Below are 24,872 nucleotides of genomic sequence, written 5' to 3'. Positions count from 1 at the left end.
AGAGGGAAAAGGCAGCAAAAACCAGATGGGTCAAACAGGAATCAAATACCAGGAAGGGAGATTTAAATCCCACCATGTCAATAATAACATAAAATGTAAGTGGTTTATGGCGGGGAGGGCAAACTATGCCTGCAGCGTGTTTTTACATGGCCCTCAAGCTAGGAAAGATTTGTATATGTATGAAGAGTTTAAAAAACAGAAGAGAAGGGTAGGTAGCAAAGACCATATGTGGCCCACAAAGCCTAAAATATTTATTACCTGGTCCTTTACAGAAAACGTTCTTCAACTGATGGTCTAAATGCCCCCAATTCAAAGTTGAAAGGCAGAGGGGCGCCTGGGTGGCTCAGTCGGTTAGGCGTCTGGCTTCGGCTCAGGTCATGATCTCGCCGTCCGTGGGTCCGAGCCCCACGTCAGGCTCCGTGCTGACAGCTCCCAGCCTGGAGCCTGCTTCGGAATCTGTGTCTCCCTCTCTCTCTGTCCCTTGCCCAGTTGCACTCTGTCTCTCTCTCTCAAAAATGAATAAATGTCAAAAAAAAAAAAAAACATTAAAAGTTAAAAGGCAGAGATTGTCAGATTGGATAAGGAAAGGCAAGACCCAACGACGTTGCCTAAATAAACCAAAGAAATTTAAAAATGAGAAAAAATACAGGAGTGGCTGGGTGGTTCAGTCGGTTAAGCATCCGGCTCTTGATTTCAGTTCAGGTCGTGATCTCATGGTTCGTGGGATTGAGCCCCACTTAGGGCTCCTTGCTAGGTGTGGAGGCTTCCTGGGATTCTGTTTCTCCCTCTCTCTGCCCCTCCCCTGCTTGTGCTCTCTCTCGGTCTCTCTCTCTCTCTCTCTCAAAATAAATAAATGAATACAAAAAAAATTTAATGAAAAAATATATATGATAATAGAAAAAATATATATATATGAATATAATATATAATATAATAAAATCTGTCTCTGCACTCAGTTCCTGGCACACAGCCCCTAAAACCCATGTAATTTCCTAAGTGATAAGAGCGTGAGGAGCATCTTTTGTTTTAATATTTGGTCTCTGACCCCAGTTCTTGACACAGAGTTCCTAAATCCCTTGGAATTTCCTGGGTGATAGCATTGTCTTTTGTACTAACGAGCTGGCTCTTGGTGAGCTCCTGGATGGGGGCTGGTCATCCCATTTCCAGTCCCTCCCCCTTCTCTGTAGAATGGGATGTGGGGTTGAAAGTTCCAAACTTCTAATCATCTGTGAGCCACTCTAGCAAATAAATCAAAACTGAAGAGGGGGGTTGTGGGAACCTCAGATCTATAGCCAATAGGTCAGAAGCACAGGGTGACAACCTGACTTGCAATATATTTTACATATATTATAAATATATCTATATTTATATACTTATATATTTTGTATATTTATATATTTTTTATATTTTATATATATTTATATATTTATATATCTATAAATATATAGATATTTATATATCTATATATAGACATATAATTATATATGTTATATATATTTATATATCTATAAATATATAGATAATATATAATATATATAATATAATATATTTTTATATATTTATAATATACAGATGTCTACATATGTAGATATATCTATTTTATTTATATATATTATATGTATTAATTTATATCTAACACTAATCAAAGTAAAGCCAGAGTGCTTGTTATATAAATAACAGACAAAGTAGATTTTGAGACAAAGAATATTACCAGAGACAAGGAAGGTGATAATGATCACCTTTCATAATAATGAAGTGGTCAATTCATTAAGAGCCCGTCACGATCCTAAATGATATGTTCCTAAAAACAGAGGTTCAAAATACATGAAGCAAAAACTCCATGCAGAGACAGATGTGTCAAGAACCATAGTGAGAAATTTTCAACCCTATCCCTTCAACAATTGATAGGACAGCACATGGATAATCACTGAGGGTGTAGAAAATTCGAAAAACACTATTCACCAACCTAGCTGACATTTATAGCACCGTCCACTCAACAATAGCAGAAAATCTTTTTTTTTTTTTTTTTGGTGCATATGGAACAGTCACCAAAGTAGAACATATTCTGCACCAAAACACAAGGCTCAATAAATTGATCAGGAGTCGATTCTCAGAATATGTTCTCTGACAACAATGGAACTAAATTGGAAATCAATAAGAAAAAAAAGATGAGTGGGAAATCCTCCCAAATATTCGGAACCTTGGGGCGCCTGGGTGGCGCAGTCGGTTAAGCGTCCGACTTCAGCCAGGTCACGATCTCGCGGTCTGTGAGTTCGAGCCCCGCGTCAGGCTCTGGGCTGATGGCTCAGAGCCTGGAGCCTGTTTCCGATTCTGTGTCTCCCTCTCTCTCTGCCCCTCCCCCGTTCATGCTCTGTCTCTCTCTGTCCCAAAAATAAATAAAAACGTTGAAAAAAAAAAAAAAAGAGAGACTATATATATATATATATATATAGTCATTGCTGGAGTAACCACTAAAAAAACTATATAGAGATATAGTAAAATGATCAAATGATATATTAAGATGTAATACTAAACAATATCCAAATAACCTAAAAGAAGCAGTAAAAGGGAAAAAAAGAGGAATAAAAAACATAGGGAACAATCAGAAAATAATGAAGAAAATGCTATTTCTAAATCCAAACACATCGATAATTATAATAAATGTAAAGGGTCTAATCACACCAATTAGAAGACAAAGATTGTCAAAACAGATTTTTTTTTTTTTTTAAGATATGACTATACAGTCTAGTAAGGTAGGATGAAAGTAATAGAAGGGAAAAAATATTCTGTGTGAACATTAATCAAAGGAAAACTCAAGTGGCTGTATTATCAGAAAACACACACCTTGGAGCAAAGAAATTTAACAGGGATAAAGAGGGAAATTACATGATGATAAAAAAACAAGACAACCTGATTTAAAATGTGAAACATCTAACCACAGAACTTCAAATATCTGAAGCAAAAACTGACAGAATTGAAGGTGAAATAGGCAAATCCACAATTATAGTTGGAAACTTCAATGCTTCCCTTTCAGTAATGGATAGAACAAGTAGAAAATCAGAAAACATAGAAGAACTGAACAACACCATCAACCAACTAAAATTGATAAAACACTCTATCCACAACAGTATAATATACATTCTTTTCAAGTGCACATAGAGTATTTATATTTATATTTATATTATTTATATATTTTTTCTATTTGTATTTATATCCTCAATAAAAAAATAAGCCTTGGGGCGCCTGGGTGGCTCAGTCGGTTGAGCGTCCAACTTCGGCTCAGGTCATGATCTCACGGTCGGTGAGTTCGAGGCCCCCATCGAGCTCTGTGCTGACAGCTCAGAGCCTGGAGCCTGCTTCTGCTTCTGTGTCTCCCTCTCTCTCTGCCCCTAACCCACTCACATTCTGTCTCTGTCTCTCTCAAAAATAAATAAAAACATTAAAAAAAATTTTTTTAAATAAGCCTTAATAAATATTTTAAAGTTAGAATTATATAAACTATGTTCTCAGATGATAATGGAATTTAACTAGAGATGAGAGGTCAGTAATAGAAATAAAACTGGAAAATATTTAAATATCTGAAAATTAGCACCACAGTTCTAAATAATCCAAGGTAAAAGAGGAAAAATCAAGGGAAGTTAGAAAATATTTAAATTTGAATGAAAATGAAAACACAACTTATCAAAAACTATGGATGCAGCCAACATACTCTTCAGAGGAAATTTATAGCATTAAATGATTGTATTAGAATATAAGAAAGGTCTCAAATCAATAACCTAAGCTTTCACTTTAATAATCTATTTCTAAAAAGAGTAAACTCAAAGCAAGCAGAAATAAGGAAAAAGCAAAGATAAGAGCAGAAAACAATGAAATTGAAGGCAAAACCAATAAAGAAATCATTTAAACCAAAAGCTGGGTTTTAGAAAGGATGTAGAAAATTCTTAAGCCTCTAACCAAATAAGAGAAAGAAGAAAGAAAGAAAGAATGAAAGAAAGAAAGAAAGAAAGAAAGAAAAGAAAAAACTGAATTAGACAAATTTCTCAAAAACCACAAACTACCAAAACTTACCCAAGGTAAAACAGATAACCTGAATAGTCCCATACTATTAAAGAAATTGAATTTGTAGTTAAAAACTTTCCAAAGAAGAAATCTCCAGGTCCAAATAATTTCTCTGGAGAATTTTACCAAAGATTTAAAGAAGAAAAACACCAATATTATGCAATCCCTTCAAGAAAATAGAAGGGTGAACACTCCCAAATTGGTTGTATGAGGCCAGCAGTACTTTTATACCCAAACTAGACTATGATAGTGCAAAAAGATAAGTCTACACAGACCCATGGTCCTTAGGAAAATAGACATAAAACCCTCAGAAAGAATAGCAAATTGAATCCATCAATATATAGTGAAATAATACACCACAAAAAAGTGAGTTTTATGCCAGCAGTACAAGGCTGGTTCAATATTTGCAAATTAATTAATGCAATCCATTTTATTAACAGTCTAAAGAAGAAAAAGCATATGATCATATTAATGTATGCAGGAGAAGCATTTGACAAGATTCAACATCCATTCTGGGTGCAACCTCTCATCAAAATAGAAATAGACAGAAAATTCCTCACCCTGATAAAGGTATCTACAAATTACCCAGAGCTAAAATACTGGTAAAGAACTGCATGCTTTCCCTAAGTTCAGAAACAAGATAAGAATGTTCACTGTCACCACTTCTATTTAACATTTTATTGGAAGACCAAGCTAGGACAATAAAACAAGAAAAGAAATAAAGAGCACACCGATTAGAAAGGAAGAACTAAACACTGTCCCTATTCATTAAACACATATAATCGTCTCCATAGGAAATCCCAAGAAATCCATGAAAAACCTCCAAAAACTATGAATAAATTTATAAAGATAGAAACATACAATTTTGTATATATCTACGCACTATCAGCAAACAATTGGGAACTGAAAATTTAAAGACAGTACCATTTGGAATAGCATCAAAACAAGAAATACCTGTGTATAAAACTAAAAAAACAAAAAAAAAACAAAAAAACACGTGCAGGATCTTTATGCTAGAAATTACAAACACTTTTAAAACGAATCTAGAAAGACCTAAATAAATGGAGAGGCATACCATGTTCATGGATTAGAAGACTTTTATAAGGAGGATGACAACACTTTCCAAATCAACATCTTAAATAGAGTTTTGTACATATATACAAGCTGATTCTAAAATTTATATGTAAAGACAAAGGAACTAGACTAGTTACAACAAATTTGAAAAAGAAAAATACAGTTAGAGGACCCACCCTTACTAAATTAAACAAATAGTTATCATATGATCCGAAAATCTCATTCTTGGGTAGGTATCCAAGAGAAATGAAATCATATGCTCACACATAGCCCCATATACAAATGTATATAGCAGCTTTATTATGATATATAATTATGTATGTAATATATATATTATATATTACATTACACTATATTATATATTATATATATAATTATATATTATAATAGTTTGAAACTGAGAAAAATCCAGATGTCTACTAAAAAGTGCATGAATTTTAAAAAGTGGTATATCCAGGTGCACCTGGGTGACTCAGTCGGTTGAGTGTCCGACTTCAGCTCAGGTCATGATCTCACAGTTCATGGGTTCGTGCCCCACGTCCGGCTCTGTGCTGACAGCTCAGAGCCTGGAGTCTGCTTCAGATTCTGTGTCTCCTTCTCTCTCTGCCCCTCCCCTGCTCATGCTGTGTCTCTCTTTGTCTCTCAAAAATAAATAAATGTAAAAAAAAAAAAAATTTAAAAAAAGTGGTATATCCATACAATGGAATACTACCCGCCAATAAAAAGGAACAAATTACTGATTTATGCAACCACATGAATAACTCAAAAAACTATGCTACTGGAGGAGTGATGTCAGTGAACATGGCAGAGGAAGAAACTCCAAAATCCCATCATTCAACAAAAGTACCAAGAAAAGAAAATGCAAAAACCGTCAGAATAATTTTTTTTTTTTTTTGCGACTGTGGAAATTAAAGGTTTGCCGCAACCTGAGAGCGCGTATTCAAGAAAAACAATGGAATCTCAGCAAAACAGCAAGCTTTGTGGCATTTAAACTTACCCCAGTCCAATCTCCCACTCTCCAGGGCCGTGGGAGTCTTCACAATTATAGCCCCTATTGCTAGTGGTGGAGGCGGAACAGACCTCATTCACAAAAAAGAAAATGTAATTTTTTAACTTCCAATCCGGTAGTAAGATCAGCTCAGAAGGCTAGCTGATACTTGCTTTTTTTTTTTTTTTTTTTTTTTTTTGCCTGACGGCAAATGTTTTAGTCCCATGCTGCCGGAGGCACTGGATAGCAGTGGGGCAAACCACAGTATAACCAAAAAGCTTGGTAGGAAAGGCTGGGAATGTGTGCTCCATAAGGGATGTAAAAGCTGCGCCATATTTCTAAGAATCCAGAAGGTAATGCCTGTGCCCAGGGATGTATGCTTGCTAAGAAAAGACCTGACAAGGCCCTAAGCTCTCACCTCTGGCTGACCTTCGGGTTCGGCACAAGCAGGAAGTGAAAAGTATTGCGGAGCTATAAATTGCCAGGCTGAGGGATGAAGGAGTGCGCAACCTGCGTATGGAGACCTTCAACAAAGATTGGGAGACTTTTTGTTGTTCCCGGAAGGCATAACAATACTTCTATCCAATCCTTAGATGACCGCGAAGCTGACGTATAACAGGCTTCAGTAGCCACAGATGAGGAAGACTACGGAACTGGTTCAGAAAAGCCACTCTACAAAGGCAACAGTCACACACCCTGGGGGGAGGGAGAGAATGATTACCAGAGTTACACATTATAGTATTCAAAATGTCCTGTTTTCAACAAAGAAAAAAGTATGGCCCACACCCGGAGAGAAAAAGCAATTGACAGAGATCGTCGTGAATGGAGCCCAGACAATGGATTTTCTAGACGGGCTACAGCAGCTATTTTAGGTATGTTCAAAGAGCTAAAAGAAACCGTGTCTAAAACACAGGGAATATCAGTGGAGAATATCAATAAAGTTTCTTAAATCCTAAACGTGAACCAGATAGAAATTCTGGAGTTGAAAAGTACAATAACTAAATGACAATTTCACTAGAGGGGCTCCACAGATTCAGGTAAAGAAAGAATCGGAACTTGAAGACAGCTCAATCGAGATTATCCAGATAGAGGAGGAGTTTAAAAAAAAAAAAAGAGGTAGGGGGATCCTCAGAGACCTGTAGGATACCGAAAGCATAGCAACACAAGTGTAATGGGAATCTCAGAAGGAGAGGGAAGAGGGAGAAGGGGAGAAAGAATATTTCAAGAAATAATGACCAAAAATGTCCCAAAGTTGATTAAAACATGACTGTACAGGGGCGCCTGGGTGGCGCAGTCGGTTAAGCGTCCGGCTTCGGCTCAGGTCATGATCTCGCGGTTTGTGAGTTCAAGCCCCGGGTCGGGCTCTGTGCTGACAGCCAGGAGCCCGGAGCCTGCTTCGGATTCTGTGTCTCCGTCTCTCTCTCTGCCCCTCCCCCACTTGTGTTCTGTCTCTCTCTATCAAAATATAAAGAAATAAAATGTAAAAAAAATTATTTTTAAATAAATAAATATAAATAAAATCTTAAAAAAAAAACCCTACAAACAAAAAAGGAGAAATTAAGATATCCTCAGATAAACAAAAACTGAGAGTTTGCAGCTAGCAGATCTGTCTTACACAAATGCTAAAGGGAGTCCGTCAGGTGGAAATGGAGTAACACTAGGCCGTAACTAAAATCCACATGAAGAATAAAGACCACCAGGAAATGTAGACGCATAGTTAGATATAAAAGACAGTATAAATATATTCTTTCATTTGTAACTCTTTTTTTTTCTATCTGATTTAAAAGACAATTGTACAAAGCAGTAATTATAAATCTATGTTGATGGACCCACCATGGATAAAGATGGAATTTGAACACGAACAGTATGGTTGGAGGTAACAAAGCCTTATATAGGAACAAACTGTGTGTATACCATTAAAATTAAGTTAGTATTCATCCAAACTAGATTGTTATAAATTAAAATGTTGGGGGGGGGGGCACCTGACTGGCTCAGTCAGTGGACGATGCAACTCTTGATCTTAACAGTCATGGGTTCAAGCCCCATGTTAGGTGTGGAACCTACTTAAAAATAAATAAATAAATAAATAAATAAATAAATAAATAAATAATAAAGATATGAAAATTTAAATGTTAATTATAATCTCCAGGGCAATTTCAAACAACTAAAAATATATATAATAAAGGAACAACAAAGAATTAAAATGGTGCACAAGAAAACACTTTAAAACACAGAAGGAAGAAATAATGGAGGAACTGGGGGACAAAAAGATATGCAACCTATTAGAAGACAAATAGCAAAATGGCAAAAGTCTTTCTTTATATGTAAACACATAAATTAAACTGATGAATGGATAGATTGGGGCGCCTGGGTGGCTGAGTCAGTTAAGTGTCCGACTTTGGCTCAGGGCATGATCTCAGGGTTTGTGGGTTCGAGCCCCAAGTCGGGCTCTGTGCTCGTAGCTCAGAGCCTGGAGCCTGCTTCAGATTCTGTGTCTCCCTGTCTCTCTGCCCCTCCCCTGCTCGTGCTCTGTCTCTGTCTCTCTCTGTCTCTCAAAAATAAATAAACATTTTTTAAAAAGACTCTAAGAAAAAATTTTTTACGGAAGACAAAGAAAGACATTTCTTAATGACAAAGGGCCAATCCATCAAGGAGATACAATTGTAAGGATATGTGACCTAACAACAGAGCCTCAAAGAACAAAAAACAAAAGCTTAAAGAATTGAAAGGAAAAATAAACAATTCAACAAGAGTATTTAGACATTTCAATATCCAACTTAAAATTTTTTTATGTTTATTTTATTTTTGAGAGAGAGAGACAGAGACAGAGAAAGAGACAGAGACAGAGTGTGAGGGGGGGAGGGGCAGAGAGAGGGAGACACAGAATCCAAAGCAGGCTCCAGGCTCCGAGCTGTCAGCACAGAGCCCGACGCGGGGCTCGAACTCACGAACTGTGAGATCGTGACCTGAGTCGAAGTCAGATGCTCAACTGAGCCACCCAGGCGCCCCAATATCCAACTTTTAATAATGAAGAGAATAACTACACAGAAGATCAACAGGAAATGAAATATATACCAGCTAGACCTAACAAACATCTTTAGAACATTCTACCTAACAACAGCAGGCTATGCATTCTTCTCAAGTGAATATGGAACATTTTCCAGCAATGAGGCCATAAAACAAGTCCCAATAAATTTTAGATGATTTAAATGATGAAAAGTATATTTTCTGTCCACAATAGAAAGAAATTAAAAACAAACAATTGAAGCAAATTTGGAAAATTTATAAATAATGGAAATTAAACAATATACCTGTTGGTTAACAGGTGGATCAAAGAAGAAATCACAAGGGGAAATTGAAAAGTATTTCAAGGGGCGCCTGGGTGGCGCAGTCGGTTGAGCCTCCGACTTCAGCCAGGTCACGATCTCGCGGTCAGTGGGTTCGAGCCCCGCGTCAGGCTCTGGGCTGATGGCTCAGAGCCTGGAGCCTGTTTCCAATTCTGTGTCTCCCTCTCTCTCTGCTCCTCCCCCGTTCATGCTCTGTCTCTCTCTGTCCCTAAAATAAATAAATGTTGAAAAAAAAATTTTTTTTTTAAAAAAAGAAAAGTATTTCAGGATTAGGGGCTCCTGGCTGGGTTAGTCAGTAAAGCATGTGACTCTTGATCTCAGAGTTTTGAGTTTCAGTCCCACGATGGGCATACAGATTATGCAACAAAAATATTTCAAGATTAATGAAAACAAAAATACAACACACCTAAATTTATGGGATGGAGCAAAAGCAGTCTAGGGGGAAATTTGTAGCTATAAATGCCTAAATGAAAAAAAAGAAGAGAGATCTCATATTAATAACCTAATGTTCCATGGTAAGAAACAGAAAAACAGCAAACTAAACCCAAAGCAAGTAGAAGGAAGGAAATAATGAAAACCAGCATGGAAATAAATGACAGAAAATAGAAAATCAGTAGAGAAAATCAACAAAAGAAAAAGTTGGTTTTCTGAAAAGATCAACAGAATTGACAAATTGTTGTCAGCCAGACTGATGAAGGAAAAAAAAAGAGAGGAAACTCAAATTACTAAACTCAACAACTAAACAAGGGGACATTAATACAGACCTTAAAGAAATAACAAAGATTATAAGGGAATGCTATGAACAATAATATGCCAACAAACCAGAAAGCCTAGATGAAATGGAAAAATTCCTAGAATTGCACAAACTCTCCAAAAGGACGACTGAAAAAGAAAAAGCAAATCTGAAAACGTCTATAACAGAATTTTAGTTAGTAATCAAACAGATTTCAACAAAGAAGAGCCTGGGTAAGAAGGCTGCACTGTTGAATTCTACCCATGGTTTTAAAAAGTATTAACACCAATCTTTCTCAAACTCTTCCTCAAAAAGAGGAGGATAGAACACTTCCTAAGCCATTCTATGAGGCCAGTATTACCCAGTTACCAAAACCAGACAAAAAATATCACAAGGAAAGAAAATTACAGACCAATGTTCCTTATGAAAACAGATGGAAAATCTTCAATAAAATATTGGAAAATTGAACCTAGCAGCATACAAAAATGATTATACACAGTGACCAAGTGGAATTTTTCCCAGGAATGCAAACTTGTTTCAATATACAAAAATCAATCAATGAAATGTAACATATTAACAAAATAGAGGAGGCAAAGACATGATAATCTTAATAAACGCGGAAGAAGCACTCAACAAAATCAACAGCCTTTCCCGATTAAAACACTCAACAAACTAGCAATAGAAGGGAGTTTCCTCAATCTGATGAAGGCCATGTACAAAAATTCCAAAGCTAACATCATATTTAATTGTGAAAAACTGAAAGTTTTGTTCCCTAAGACCAAGAATAAGACAAGAATATCTGTTCTCACCACTTCTGTTCAACATTGTATTCGAGGTTCTAGCCAAGACAATAAGGCAAGAATTTGCCTGTCCTCCTTGTGTAGGGGACATGCTAATGTTGACGACAAGGCAAGAAAAAGATAGGCATCCAGATTAGAAAAGAAGTAAAACTCTATTTGCAGATGCCATGACCCTAATACACAGAAACCCCAGCTCATCAAACCTACAGGATACAATGTCAATATTCAACCAGTCATTTTTCTGTACATCGGCAATGAACAGTCTCAAAATGAAACCAAGAATATAATTCCATTTACAAGAGCATCATAAAGAATAAAATACTTAGGAATAAATTTAACAGAAGAAGTATGAAACCTATACAGAAACTAGGAAACGCTGGTGAGAGAGATTAGAGAAGATTTAAGTGAATGAGAAAACATCCCATATTCATGGATAAGAAGACATAATATTGTTAATATGGCAATAATTCCCAAATTGCTCTACATAGTCAATGCAATCCCCTTCAACATCTCAACTGCCTTTTTTCTTTTTTCTTTTGCAGTTGGACAAGATGATTCTAAACTTCAAACAGAAATGCAATGAACCTCAAATAGCTAACAATCTTAAAAAAGAACGAAGTGGGGCGACTCAAACTTCTGGTTTCAAAACTTACTACAGAGCCACGGTAATTAACACCTTGTGGCACTGCCATAAGGATAGACACATAGACCAGTGGAATAGAATTGAGGGTCTGGAAATAAACCCATATAATCTATGGTTCGTTGATTTTTGACAAGATGGTAAAACCATTAGATGGAGAGAGGACAGTGTCTTCACAAAAGAGTGCCGGAACAACCAGATACCCACAGGCAAAGACTCAAGTTGGCCCTTCACATGACACTGTATACCTTTACCTCACACCATAACTCAAAATAGATCAAACACCTATAAGAGCTAAAACTATTAAACTCCTTGAAGAAAATATAGGGATAAATTTGTATGATCTTGGATTATGTGATGGTTTCTTGGGTAGGATACCAAAATCTCAAGCCCCAAAGGGAAAAAAAAAAAAAAAGACAAATTGAACTTGGTCAAAATTTAAAACTTTTGTGCATCAAAGAACAATACTAGTGGAGTGAAAAAAAACAACCCATTGAAATGGGATGGAATTGCCAGGTCATAGGGTATCTGTTTTAGCTTTTTGAGGAACTGCTAAACATTTCCATGGGGACTGCATTCTACATTCCCACCAGCAATGTATGAAGGCTCCAATTTCTCCATATCCTAAACAACACTTGTTATCATCCCTCTTTCTGAGTATAGTCATCCTAGTGGGTAAAAATTAGTATTCATTATGGTTTTAATTCACATTTCCCTAGTGATTAATGATATAGGGCATCTTTTCGTGTGTTTATTGGCCATTTGTATATCTTCTTTGGAGAAATCTATTCAAATCACTTGCCCATTTGAAATTTGGGTAATTTCTTGTTGGCTTATTGGTTTCTGAGAGCTAAAACTATAAGACTCTTAGGGAATAAACATAGGGGTAAATCTTTATGACCTTGGATTTACCAATGTTTTTCCTAGATGTGACACCAAAGGCACAAGCAAAAAGAAAAAAGAGAGGAAGATAAATGGAATTTCATCAAAATTTAAAACTTCTGTACATCAAAGGATATTATCAAGGACGTTGAAAAACGATCCACAGAAGTGAAAAAAATATTTTTAAATCACACCTTTGGTAAGGATCTAGTATCCAGGATATATAAAGAACTCTTACAATGCAATAACAAAAAAGACTTGAACAGACATTTCTCCGAATAAAATACATAAATGGCAAAAACTCACATGAAAAGATGCTTAACATCATTAGTCATTAGGGAAATATAAATCAAAACTCCATTGAGACACTATTTCACACCCACAAGGATGGCTATAATCCAAACATGAAAAATAAGTTTTGGTGAGGTTGTGAAGAAATGAGAACTCTCATATATTGCTGGTGGGAATGTTAAATGGTATAGCCACAGTGGAAAACAGTGTGGCAATTTTCAGTTAGTTAAACATAGAATTACCCTATGACCTAGCAATTCCACTCTTAGGTATACATCCAAGAGAACTGAAACGTGTTCACAAGAAAACGTGTACATAAATGTTCATAGTTGGGGCGCCTGGGTGGCGCAGTCGGTTGAGCGTCCGACTTCAGCCGGGTCACGATCTCGCGGTCCGTGAGTTCGAGCCCCGCGTCGGGCTCTGGGCTGATGGCTCAGAGCCTGGAGCCTGTTTCCGATTCTGTGTCTCCCTCTCTCTCTGCCCCTCCCCCGTTCATGCTCTGTCTCTCTCTGTCCCAAAAATAAATAAAAACGTTGAAAAAAAAATTAAAAAAAAAAAAAAAAGAGAAATGTTCATAGTGGAATTATTCGTAATAGTCAAAAGATGGAAATGACACAAATGCCCATTAACTGATGAGTAGGCACACAAATTGTGATATATTCATACAATGGAATATTGTTCAGCCATAAAAAGGAATGGAATTTCAATACTTTCTACAATGTGGATGAACCTTGAAAAACATTATGTTAATGAAAGAAGCCAGACATGAAAGACCACTTATGACTCCATTCACATGAAACAGTGAAATCTATGGAGACAGAAAGTAGATGAATGGCTGCAGGAGGTTGGAAAATGGGAGAATGATGAGTGATAGTTTAATGGGTATTGGGTTTCCTTTGGGGGTGACGAAAATGGAATTAGTGGTGATGGTTGCACAATATTTTGAATGTACTAAATGCCACTGGATTTTACATTTGAAAAGTTAAAGGGGCATCTGGGTGGTTCAGTCAGTTAAATGTCTGACTTTGGCTCAAGTCATGATCTCATTGGTTCATGAGTTCAAGCCCTGCATCAGACTGCTGACTGCACAGAGCCCGCTTCAGATTCTCTGTCTCCCTCTCTCTCTGTCCTTCCCTGGCTCACACTCTTTCTCTCTCAAAAATAAAAAAAATAAAAAAATAAAAAAACATTAAAAAAGAAAAGAAAGTAGTTAGATGGTAAATTTTATGTTTGTGTTTTTTACTACAATAAAAAGTCACCAATAAGAAAATAGGCCACAGACTCAGTAGAAAATATTTGCAAAATATGCATCTGACAAAGGACTTATACCCAGTATATATAAAGAACGCCTACAAATCAATAATAAAAAATAAACAACTCGGGGCGCCTGGGTGGCTCAGTTGGTTAAGCGTTCAACTTTGGCTCAGGTCATGATCTCACAGCTCATGGGTTTGAGCCCTGCATCCAGCTCTGTGCTGACAGCTCAGAGCCTGGAGCCTGCTTCAGATTCTGTGTCTCCCTCTCTCTCTCTGCCCCTCCCCCACTCATGCTTTCTCTCTCTCTCTCTCTCTCTCTCTCTCTCTTTCACTCAAAAATAAGTAAACATTAAATAAAATAACAACAACAATAATAAAATAAACCCAATTTAAAAACAGGCAAAAATTCTAAAATTAAATACTTCTCAAAGGTAGTTTTATAAATGATAGTAGGGGCGCCTGGGTGGCGCAGTCGGTTAAGCGTCCGACTTCAGCCAGGTCACGATCTCGCGGTCCGGGAGTTCGAGCCCCGCGTCGGGCTCTGGGCTGATGGCTCAGAGCCTGGAGCCTGTTTCCGATTCTGTGTCTCCCTCTCTCTCTGCCCCTCCCCCGTTCATGCTCTCTCTCTGTCCCAAAAATAAATAAAAACGTGGAAAAAAAATTAAAAAAATAAAAAATAAAAAATAAATGATAGTATACTCAACATAGTTGGTCTGCAGAAAATGCAAATTAAAATGGCAGTGAGGGGCGCCTGGGTGGCGCAGTCGGTTAAGCGTCTGACTTCAGCCAGGTCACGATCTCACGGTCCGTGAGTTCGAGCCCCGCGTCGGGCTCTGGGCTGATGGCTCAGAGCCTGGAGCCTGTTTCCAATTCTGTGTCTCCCTCTCTCTCTGCCCCTCCCCCGTTCATGCTCTGTCTCTCTCTGTCCCAAAAATAAATAAACGTTGAAAAAAAAAAATTTTAAATGGCAGTGAGATACCACTGCATACCTATTTGGCTGGAAAAGGATGTATACTGTATGATCCTACTCCACAGGCTAAAATTTAAAAGACTGACAATACCAAATGTTGGTGAGAATGTGGAACAACAATCTTCTTCACTGTTGGCAGAAATGTAAAAAGACAAATGCTGTAAGAAAAGTTTTGATGATTTCTTGTTTGGTTAGACATACACTTCCCTTACCACCCAGCCATTTCACTTCTAGTTAGTTACCCTAGAGAATATTCTGAAATGATGGAAGTGTTCTCTACCTTGACTGGTGTTACAGACTGAATGTTTGTGTCCCTCCAAAATTCATATGTTGAAGCCCTAACCCCTCAATGTGATGGCGTTTGGAGGTGAGGCTTTGGGGAAGTAATTAGGGTTAGATGAAGTCATGATGGTGGGGCTTCCATTATGGGATTAGCCACCTTGTAAGAAGATAAAAGAGACCAGAACTTTAGCCCCCCCCCCTTCTCTTCCTGTCATGTGAGGACACTACAAGAAGACAGCCATCTGCAAACCAGGAAGAGAGTCTGCTGTCACCTTGATCTTGGATTTCTCAGGAGAACCATGGGAAAGAAATGTCTATGGTATTTTGTTATATTTGCCTGAGATACCCAAGGCAATTGGGCTATGGGAAACATAAGCGTATGTATTTGTGAAAACTCAGCAAAGTAGACACTTCAGAATCGTGTGTTTTCTATATTAACTTTTATCTTAGGGCAATGTAAATAAATATTGAGTTCCAGTTGGCGGGTTTGCCCTATTACGGTGATATGGGTCATCAGCTCTGAAACTATTTTCTTACATTCTGGGCTTGAGCAAATGAGTGAAAAGTGGGAGCCAGGCTTCTCATTGTTGGAGAAGAGGAACAGAGGCACATGATAAGGAGTAGTCTAGAAGTATACTAGGTGGCTGAATAGATGTATCAGTACGAACTCCGTTTTTAATGTGTGTCTGTGTGTGTATGTCTGCATTGGGGGAGATTAGATGATAAAGCAAATGGGGCAAAATGTAGAGTAGTGACAAATCTAGGTTAAAAAGAAAATCACTGGGCGTTCCGTATAACATTCTTGCAACATTTCTGTAAGTTCAAAGTTATTCCTAGATTAAAAGTCTCAAAAACCAATAAAGCACATTGGCAACGGCAGCCTACGGGGACGCAGAGGATAGAGATGCTTTGGAGAATCACCCCAGCCAAGGATGCTCAGGAAGATAAATCCACTTTACACAAACAGGCTTGTGATGGTCCACACACACGCTATATTATCCCTTCCAGAATCAAGGAGAAATGCCACGTGGATTTTCCCATTTGGAAGAGGCAGCGGCGGCCTGGCAGAGAGAAAAGAGGCCGGGCCAGGAGCCAGGATACCTGGGCCCGAGTTCCAGCTCGCGCAGCCTTGGAGGATGGCTCCCGTCCTTGGACCTCACTGTCCTGTCCACACTGCGAGGTGGCCAAAATCTCCAGCCGCTCTGTTTTCACCACTCGGGATGGTCCCAAAGCCAGAATGGTGCTCGCCAGCAGCTCAAAGACCCACTTCGGCTCCCCTGGGGGTTTCCACTTTCCAAGAATTAGTCTCTCCGCTTGTGTCTCTTGGAACGCCAGCCTCTCAGCACTTTCCCTGCCTTGTCCCAGGGCCAGCCTCGATCTCGTGATGTGATTTTCCAGGCCGAGGCATCTCCTTGCCCTTGGAGCCTCCCTGCTGTAGTCTGAGGACAGCCCCTGCCTCCAGCCCCGCAAAAGTGCAGCAGCAGCTAAAACAGGGGCCCCACTCTTGCTGGACTTTCTGCCCTCCTGGGTAGTGGCCACAGAAAGACATGTGACCTCAGGGCCCAGCGCCACCAATAATCACTAGGCTATGACCTGGGTAGATGGGACTCACCTGCTCATCCTGTCTGCCCACACCCAACCGTCTCCCAGAGACTTCCTCTGCAGGCTCCAGCCTCCCCAGGGCAGAGAGAATACTCCTTCACTAATTTCACACATTTTTATTGAGTGCTCTGACTCAGGGTGAGCACGCATATACCCAGAGAGCTTGCTTTCCAAACCAACCGACTGGAATGTATAATTGTGCACGGAATAAGTGCTCGGTTGGAGACGAAAAAGGAAATACATTTCTTGGGTCAAAAGAGGAGAACAGAGTTTGGGTCACAAAGAATAGGAAATGCAAGAGTCCTGAGGCCATATCAAGTTCAAAGAATGGAAAAAGGGTCAGGATGGGCAGTCAGCAGGCCAGACGTTCAGGTCAGTCACGCGGTGACATGAGTACATTTGCATTCGGAAAGGCGCCCTGACTACAGAGGAAAGTGGGCACACCAGCGGGGAGCTATTGCAGACAAGCAGGTTCAGACAGACCAGTCCTCTCCGTTGTCCCACCGGAAGGTGGGGTCTGGAGGCGCCTGGGTGGCTTAGCTGGTTGAGCGGCCAACTTCGGCTCGGGTCATGATCTCACGGTCCGTGAGTTCGAGCCCCGCGTCAGGCTCTGTGCTGACTGCACGGAGCCTGCTTCGGATTCTCTGTCTCCTTCGCTCTCTGCCCCTTCCCCACTCGTTCTCTCTCTCTCTCTCTCTCTCTCTCTCTCTCTCTGTCTCTCTCTCTCAAAAATAAATAGAAATTAAAAAGAAAAAGGAAGAAGAAGATGGGGTCTGAAGTTGGTCCCACCACCCAGAGCCTAGGGGCCGTGTGAACCATAGCTGCCTTTACGCCTCTAACCGAGAAAACCCACTCCACTTTATTAAGATATGATTCACACGCCATACAACTCACATGTTCCAAATGTACAATTCGGTGGTCTTTAATATACTCGCAGCTTTGTGTAATCATTAGCACAGTTCATTCTAGAACATTCTCATCACCTCACAAAGAAACCCTGGCGCACCTGGGTGGCTCAGTCAGCGAAGTGTCCGACTCTTGACATCAGCTCAAGTTATGATCTCATGTTCATGGGATCGAGCCCTGTGTCGGGCTCTGTGCTGACAGCGTAGAGCCTGCTTGGGATTCTCTCTCTCTCCCCCCCTCTCTCTGCCCCTTCCCTGCTTATGCTCTCTCTCTCTCTCTCAAAATAAATAAACATTAAAAAAAAAAAAAAAAGAAAGAAATCCTGTGTCCTAGCTATCACTCCCGGCCCCCCTCCCAGTCCCTCCCAGCCCTAAGCAACCACTAGTCTACTTTCTGGTCCTGTAAGAATGGCCCACTCTTTGCCCCCCTCCCCTGAATCTGGGGGCTGACTCCCACCCCGGTGCTCCAGGCACTGACGGAGCCCATCATGCCCACCAGCAGAGCTGGAACTTCAGGGTCAACGTCGAGCCAGCCTGCCCTCGGACGCCAGCTGTGTCCTTCCTGCCTGACTGCTGGAACAGCCCTGCAGCCAAAAGCTGTTCTTACCAGCTCTGCCCAGCCTCTCGTTTTCAGCTGGATACGGCGCGTGTGTGTCCCTCTCCGTGCCACGAGCTAGCTCTCAGGAGCCACCTCCCCAAACCCAAGACCGGACCCCTTGGGCCTCCATGTAGAGCCTGCTCCTGCCCCTTTCTTGTGTCCCAGGCCAGATCCCAGACAGCTCCAGCCTCCCGGCCAAAGCCTGTTCCTCATCTCTCCCTCTCTCAAGGGCAGGACTTAGATGGCTCTCCATTTTTCCATTACCCCCACCCAAGATCCACCCTGACCTTCCCAGAGGTCTTTAGGGGGTCCTCTCCATTTCAGAAACAGAAGCCTCCCCCCAGCCCAGGTTGGAAAGGACGTCATCGTCATCAGCTGGCACCCCCACCTTCAGTAACTGAACCCCCTTTTATTTCATGGGGAATCCATTTCAACTGGTTTGGAGCGGCCGGCCCTTCCCTGTCCCCCCTCATAGAGGTAGGCATGTGACTAGGGCCTGAGTGAAATACAAAGGGAAAGGGAGACACAGAGACAGACAGAGACCCAGGAAGCGGACGGTGTCCCTTTCCTGGTCCTTTCAGGACCAGATGCACCATAGTGATTGGCTCAGGGACGGGCAGGGGAGCCCAGCAAGAAAAATTAATCTTCTCTGAGATTTGCATTTGGCAGCTGGGAGGAAGGGTGTCTCTCTCGAACTCACAGACCGCGAGATCGTGACCTGGCTGAAGTCGGACGCTTAACCGACTGCGCCACCCAGGCGCCCCCGTACTGGGACTTCTGAGAATGGTGCCCGGGGGCTGCTAGGTGCCAGTTTTCCCGACTCCTGGAGACAGCTTGTCAGAGAGAGACACCGATGCACGCTGGGGGCCGCGCAGAAAGCTGGAGGGAGAGAAACCCAGTGACATCATTTCCGCCCCGGGATCTGGCCACACCCTTGGACTTCCCAGCTACCTGGGCCAACAAATTCCTTCTTTTGCTTAAATCAGCTTCAATGACTGTCAGTGCACTGCTGACTTGGGGAGCAGACACAATGCGCTTCCTACGCGGCAGAAGTCAGAGACCCCCTCTGCGTCCCTGGCCTTGGTAGGTTCTCTTCCAACAACCGGCTCATGGATCTTTCTGGAGGACTGTCCCTGTGGGCTGTGGAGCGGGCTTTCTTGCACTTGCAGACGGCCAGGGTGCCAGGAATTTCTCACCTCCCGTTGCCACAGCCCCCAATTGACCGGCACCTGCAGAAACAGTCACACTCAGGAGAGTCCAGCTTGCCTGCCTCGGGTCAGGATGTATAACACCCGCTCCAGAGTCCCCTCGGGATCAGGCTCCTGGGGCTCATCCTGAGATCAGGCTTTTGCTTGATAGGTCCTCCTGTCCCCCTGCTAGCCTTCCCTAGGAGCACTTTTTTTTTTAAGTTTATTTATTCATTTTGAGAGAGAGAGAGCGAGACAACAAGCCAGGAAGGGGCAGCGAGAGAGGGAGAGAGAATTCCAAGCAGGCTTCTCGCTGACAGAGAAAGCAGAGCCCGACCCGGGACTCAAACTCACCAACCGTGAGATCCCGACCTGGGGCAAAAGCAAGAGGCAGACGCTTAACCGAGTGAGCCACCCAGGGGCCCCGAGGAGCAATTTCTGAATAAATGATTTGCGCATAAATCGCATCTCAGGGTCTGCTTGTAAGAAACCCAACTCAGACCACTCCCAAGGCTGAAACTCCAGTGTATTCTTCTGACCTCAGCCTGTTTCTCCAGACTCCCATAGACATGTCCAGCTGGCCTGCCCACCTCAGCCTCCATCAACCCCACACTGAGATCATCCTTTTACCCTTTTCTGTTCCAAGCCTGCTCTTCCTGCTCTCTACCCACCGTATCTCCTGATCTCCAAATGCGAGGATCATCTCCAACCACCACCACCACCCTCCGTCTGCAATCCCCAGCCCATCACCCACTCCTAGAGATCTGTCTCTTTATTACGTTGTGACTTCCTCCCTCCCTCCCTAGTTTGTTTACTTCAGGTACCACCCCCCAGATCTTTGCTTCACTACAGCTCAAGTCCAAATACTTGGCCTGCACGACCCATCCACAGCTGTTATCTTCAAGGGCTGGGCTGCATGTCTGAGGTCTGCAGGACCTCACTGATGCCGACTCTGGACCTAGTTTCTGGCTGGACCTGGGGAACACGGAGGGGACACAGACCCAGTCCCACCTGGGTGTATCACTCAGGAAGACGTCCTCCTCCGGTCCAGCCCTCTCTCCCCCCACCCCGTTACACCAGGCAGCCTTTCTCCATCATTTTCACAATTATGAATTTTTATAATTCAATTATTTCAAATTTTCTGGCACTCCATTTCACAATCCAATCGCTGTGCTCTGTTTACCACTGGGTGTTTATATTTTGGCGGTTTCTAGCTGGGCTTTGGGCAATCCAAAGTTTCGATTGTTTTTTCATGTTTCAGTGATCAAATGTGTCCTCTTGTGTCCTCTGGTTGTGTCTTTGGACCTCCTTTCTGAGTCTTCATGTCTGGCAACTGGCTTCCTGGGTAACATCTTTCAAGAGACCATCTGGATGTCTTTAGACTGGGACCAAGGCCGGAAATCCCTCCCCAGGGTCGCCACTGCTGCCTCCTCCTGCCAGCGCTCCTGTGGGCCATCTGGGTCACATCAGGCCACCACTCTTGGCCCGCTCCCACCAGGGCACAAGGGCTTCCCTCATATGGGGTCCAGTAGGGCCACTCACTGGGCACCCGCATGGGACCACACCCTCCCAGCCTAACCCTCCTGGCTCAGCAGAAGCAGATCTTTCCCATGGGGAACCTACATCAAACTAGAAACAGAAAGAAGCAACATGACCAAGTACTTTTTATAGTTTACAGAATGCTTTCACATGCATGTGTCCCATTGGCGCCCCATAAGAAGTCTGGGAAGTGGGCACGATCGTAACCACATCTGCTTATAAATGAGGAACTTGGGGCTTGGAGAGAGAATACGGGCCACCTTCCTGACTCAGCTAACCAGCAGGGATGGAGCAGAGACTCAAACCCAGACCTTTGACCTCCAATGTCATGTTTTTCAGAAAAAAAACAAACCAGACATGTAAATATAAGCAGGTGTGCATGGTAAGTTCTGAATGGTACTGAGTGCAATACCAACAAGGCATCCATGAGGGTTACAGTGGTCCAGGGAAGTTTCCTGGGGCGAACAGCCCAGAGTTGGACCATGAATGGCAAGGAACTGGATGAACAGAGGTGAGGCTCAGAACCAGAGATGGACAAGTGTGATGGTAATAACTTACATGAATCCCTTTCTATACCCCCTCATGGGGCTGCCTCCCACCTCACAGAGGTGATCTCTCTCTCTCTCTCTCTCTCTCTCCATCTTACCCACCAAGAAACAGTGGCTCAGAGATGCAAAGACTTGCCAAGGTCATCCAGGCAGTGGAGGGGCAAAGCCAGGCTTCTCAGCCCCAGCTGGGTGAGAGTCAGGCCACTGGGGAGAGGACAGCACATAAGTAGGAGCAGTGGGGACCAGGGCCAGGACAGAAGGCTGTGGAGCACGGACTTTATAGACGAGGCCGACATCAGTACTGCAGAGGGGGAGTGTGGCTTTAGCTCTATGTCCAGCAATGGCTTTCTTGGGCCCCGTCCATAACCTCCCTGGTGAACAAGCAGGATGGACAGACAGCTGGGGAGTGTGGCTTTGGAGAGATCATCAGAGCTGGCTCCCACCCATCCAAGGGAAGTGGCCACTCTGCTCACTGCAGGGAGTGGGGTCCCGAGCCCCTTGGCAATTCTGTTCTCCCTTGCTCTGCCTTTTTTTTGGCCTCCACAGATGTTGGGGGAGGGATAAGGATGTTAGATTTGTTTCCAATTGGTTTCAGGAGGCTGGAGCGAGGCCTCTGTTTTTCCAAAGCAAAGCGGAGACGGTCCGCATTAGAACAGGGAGCGTGAAATCCATTCTAAGAGGTTCCGTGTGTGTTGGGGGATGGGGGCTGGTCTTCACCACCATCATCTCACATTTGAGCCCTTTCCTCAGACCAGAGATGGGGAACTACGCTCTTCCACGCTCCCCTGGTCCCAAAGTGGCAGCAGAGTGGCCCAGGGCAAATCATAGGGGCACCAGCTGCCAATCCCACAGAGCCTGACATCTTTGGAGCCAGTTGGAGCCAGGTGGGGGTCGTCACTCCCACTCCTCCTTCTCCAGGAAGTCTGCCCTGACCACTGCCACATAAAGGAGCACACAACATGGCCTCTGCACAGCCTTGACTCCAGGCAACACCATTGCCAGTTTATGCCTGGTCAAAAAACGACACGGCACCTGCTGCATTTTAGGATTCTCTGTCAGCGTTCTACCGGGTTTTCTTATCGTGTGTCATCAATTCCTTCAATTACTTATCCAACAAAAGGTTATTAGGTGGCTATCAGGGCTAGCTCCAGAGGCGTGGGGTGCTAGGAACAAGGAAATGGTTTAGACACAGACTTGCTCTCAAGTTGCTCACCAGCTGGTGAAAAGGCCAGAACAGGTAAACACATGTTTAAAATTAAAAAGAGCAAGTGTTGACACAACAGAAAGAAAGGACCTGAGGGTCGGGGAAGTCTTCCCAGAAGTGGTTTTTGAGCTGGGTCTGAAGGAGGTGCAAGAGTGTAGACAGAGAGAGCCAAAAGTACCACTGTGGGGCTGGAGTAGTCAATGCATGGAGGGAAGGAATGGTGGAGAGGTAGGCGGGGGGAAGGACAGTAATAACAACGCCGATGTTTGTTGAGCATCAACTAGGTGTCAGGCAGTGCCCTGAATGCTTCACTTCTGTTAACATATTTGATGATCACAAATATCTGATGAGGTAGGTAGATGGGTGTTATTATTGGTATTTCAACTTTATACATGAAGAGATAGAGGCTCAGGGAGTTTAAGCAACTTACCTAAGGTCACACAGCTAGCAAGCCGTAGAGCTAGATGTTGGCCTCAGGCAATCTGGTTCCAGAGCCCATGCTTTTAGCCATGATGAGATACCATCTCTCTCAGAGGTATTACTGTGTCCTTCCAAAGGGTAGTGGACATGTTATAGTTCAAATAAGTTAGCTTTCCAATCTTGAACACCATCTCCCTCCCCCAAACGTCCCACCACCCTTGTTCTCTCATTGCTTCCTTATGAATCTCCTTTCCCCAACAAGAGCACAAGCCCCTCCTATTAGGGTCTGCCTCTCAGAGTTCCCCGTTGAGCTCCGTGTTCACGACCCATCTTGAGGTGGCCCCAGGTCCGGCAGTATTTGCTGGAAGGATGGGTTGACTGAGGCCTCACCATGAGTCACCTGAGCTGCCAAACACCTGGAGGCCAGCCAAATGGCAAGGCCGAGTGTGAAATTTTCCAAACTGCCTCCCCAGCCGGCTCAGTCCTGAGTCCGGCCGCCCCAGAAAAGATGATCTCACACAGGGGCTCTCCTGCACCTCATGAGCTGTGAACTGCAACCAGCACTAGAGCCCCTTCCAAATCCCTAACTTGAAAAACCTGTCTGTGAGCCCTGGCCACAGAGCGTGTCCGCCATGCACGATCGGCGCTAAGGAATGGCGCCCAAAGCTGGCTCAGCTGCAGCCCAGGCCTAAAACCAGGACCTTGAGCCTGGCCTCACCTCTGAGGCAGACATGGCCAGAGCCAGCTTTGGGGGCCACGTCTGGAGCTGCAGGCCAAGTCAATTAGCAAAGGCAAGGCTAGAAGTTGGAAGCCTATAAAGGAGTGTTGAAAAGGGATGCTAAGGCTTGAACTGGGGCAGGAGCCATGGCTAGAAAGGAAGGGAGATTCCCCAAGACATTGGAGAGATACCAATGTACTTGGGTTCTCCAGATTGGTGTCTGGGGGAAAGGCAATGGACAGAGTGCAGGAATTGGGGACCCAGACCTGTGTGGCTATAGGAAAACTGGAGCAATCTTCAGGTGGGCACCGTGGAGGGGAGAGGACAAGCTGAGGGACAATGGAAAGGGCAGTGGGGAAAGTGTGGATTGTGAGGGGTCTGGGGCCACCTAAGCAGAGACGTCCACCAAGCTGTTGGCCAATAGCTCACTCCTAGAAGGGAAGGTAGGGCTGAAGGTCAAGCCTCAGGTTCCATAGTCACTGGATTGCCTATGGATCATGAGGTTTTGGAAAGAGATGAGATGGCCAAGACAGACAGCTAAATCTGATGGGGAAAGGGGCTCAAAAGGGTCTAGATGCTGGAGAGCCCCAGCTGGGGCTCAGAAAGAGTCAAAGGACCCACAAATGAACTCAATAGGGTGGAGAGAAGCTAGCGGGGCAAAGTCATAGAATTCTTGGGAGTTGTGGGGTTCAAGAAGCAGAAGGCCAAACCAGAGATCAAGCTGGATGAATACAGAGAAAAGGCCACTGGGTATGGGGAACAGGGCATCCCTCAAGAGTCAAATGACCTAGGGAATCTTCTCCCAAACATATGCCAAAGAGAGAAAAAT

Source organism: Puma concolor, chromosome E3, assembly GCF_028749965.1.
Source record: "Puma concolor isolate L17-30 chromosome E3, mPumCon1.1.hap2, whole genome shotgun sequence".
In the NCBI taxonomy this organism is placed as follows: Eukaryota; Metazoa; Chordata; class Mammalia; order Carnivora; family Felidae; genus Puma; species Puma concolor.
The sequence above is the reverse complement of the archived record's forward strand: the minus strand, read 5'-3'. Positions refer to the sequence as shown.